The sequence below is a fragment of the Phodopus roborovskii genome, unplaced genomic scaffold, assembly GCF_943737965.1.
Source record: "Phodopus roborovskii unplaced genomic scaffold, PHOROB, whole genome shotgun sequence".
Classification (NCBI taxonomy): domain Eukaryota; kingdom Metazoa; phylum Chordata; class Mammalia; order Rodentia; family Cricetidae; genus Phodopus; species Phodopus roborovskii.
The window spans coordinates 25,573,962-25,576,506 of record NW_026125295.1 but is presented as its reverse complement, the minus strand read 5'-3'; positions in this window follow the sequence as shown (position 1 = coordinate 25,576,506).

Sequence of the window (2,545 nt, the reverse complement as noted above, 5' to 3'; positions counted from 1 at the left end):
CCACTTCTCAAACTGTCAGCTAGATGAAATCTAGAGCTCCCTACGAGAGGAGACTCTGGTGTGCCCGTGGAGCATTATCTAGATTAGGTTGGTTGAGATGGCAATACTTGCCTAGTGTGGATGGCACCATTCCATGAGCTGGGGTGCCAGACTATACAAAACAAAGCAAACCGGTTGATCACAAGCTCCCATGGTCTTCTGTTTCCTGCCTATATGTAATATAAGTAGCTGTCTCAAGCTCCTGGTACCGTGACTTCTTGGCCATGATGGACTAAACCTTGGAACTGTGAACCAAAATGAGTGCTCTCTACCTTCAGTTGCTTTCATCAGGTTTTCTGTTTGTTGTTTATTTTTAGCCCAGAAGTGAAACTAACTAATTGTGATGGATTAAATGAAAAGCCTTCCTCCTTCTCCCCCGACCCCCCCTCCAACCCCACCCCCTTCCACTCCCTCACCCTCCACCCCCCCCCACATCCTCCCCACCACGCTCAATATTTGAACGCTCGATTCCCCACTGGGTGGAAGTATTTGGGAAGGGTTATGAGGTGTGGCCTTGTTGTAGGAGGCGTGTCACCGGGGGTGGGACTTTAGGTTCTCAAAGCCTTGTGCTTGCAGATCGGGGTGCAAGCTGTCACCTGCGGCTCACAGGCAGGTGTGGTGCCTGCCTGTCTGCTGCGATGATCGTGGACTCACCCACTGAGACTGTGATATTCCTCTTCTATGAGCTGCTTTCCCTGTGGTGTCTCTTCACAGCAGTAGAAAAGTAAGACACTAACTCACTGTTCCTACTGAGGCAGGGCAAGAGGTTAGCCTAAATTGTTGTATAAAAGCAATGTTACAACAAACATTTGTTTATAAGATCTCTTGTGTGTGTGTTTTCCCATGATCATTGGCGGAGTGAAGAGAGTCGGAGGGAGGTAGGAAGACAGGGAGGTGGGGGAGATGTGGTTCCTGAGGAAAAATAGTGGAGCAGGGATTCTCATAGGGCTTCAAAGGCACAGTAAGGCTTGAGATTTTGTTCTAGACAAAGATTATATGATTTACTTCTCAGAGATCACCCTGCTCGCCACCTGCGAGTGGTTTGGAGGGAGATTGTGGGAAGCAATAGGTTAGGCAATAACATAGGTGACACCTGGCATCAGAGGCAGGCCTGGCTGGGGTGAAATGAACAAACTCTTAGCAGGGGGAATAAATGTAACACGTTTATATCCCCAGAATGAAGCCTCAATCCTCAGTGTGGTTGTATGTGGAAATGAGGCCATGCTTCCTACCGTGGCCACCAGGGGGCACTCTGGAGAATGGTATGAGAGATACATGGATCAATAAGCCAGATAAGGCAACCATAGCCTCTACCTTCAGGGATTTAGCAAACAATTGCAGGTATGGATCATTGCTCCACAGACAGCGTTGGGAAGACTGGAGACATCTGCACTTGAAGCATTACACTGTTACCTGGGTCGTGTTCTCTCTCTCTCTCTCTCTCTCTCTCTCTCTCTCTCTCTCTCTCTCTCTCTCTCTCTCTGTGGCCCTCCAATCTCCTGTTTCCTCTGATCCTTCTCTCTCTGATTTCTGCATTGGGAAGGGTTAGTGAGGATCTTAAATGAGATCACTTTGAAAAACTGTGGCCCTGGGCTCCTAATTTCTTTTCCTGTTGCTGAACTACCCCAGTGAAAACAAGCTCAGTGAGAGCTTATCTGGCTCATGGTTCCAGATTACAGTGTGTCATGACAGGGAAGTCACAGAGAAAGAGACTTAGGGAGATGGTCACATTGCAGCCACAGCTGAGAAACAGAGAGCAACGATTGATGTTGCTGCTTAGTTCTCTTTCTCCTCTTGTATAGTCCAGGATCCCAGGGAACGGTACCACCCACACTGGTCTTTTCAGTTTAATACAATCAAGATAACAGTCCCTACACACAAGCGTGACCAGAGGCCCATCTCTTAGGCAAGTTGAGAATTAGCACCAACCATCACGACAGGATTTTAAAAAGGAGTATTGAATTATATTTGGTGAATGGGTGGGAAAGTATCACTTTCTGTCCCGTTTGTCTTCTGGAATCCCAGAATGCCAGCCTTTCCTGTCAATCAAGTGGGTTTTTCTTCAGCTTTATAATGTCATTAACAATGGAGAAAACTGGGCTCTTTAAATCTGTGCAGTGGTTTGCCTGAATCATAAGCTGGGAGGAAATACAAATTAATTGCTTACATATTTTGAATTTATTCTCTTTTAAAAGTTACCATTTTAAAAATGAAATATTTATTTCCTCCATCTTTTGATTATCAGGAAAATTTTAATATACTAGGAAGTGTAGCTGGAGGCATCCATTTATTTGATTAATGGATATCAAATTATTATGGTTAAGTTTATTGTTTTAGACCACATTTCTGTAGGGATGCCAATAAATGTGATTGCTTTTGCTAGACTATTCACTAATCCTGTGGGTTAGTGTGCTGATAATGGAACATGCTGTTCCACTGACTCTTAATGAGCTTTCCCTGCTGGCTAGCAGAAAAGCAAAGAAAATGATTTTTAAAACACGTGTAC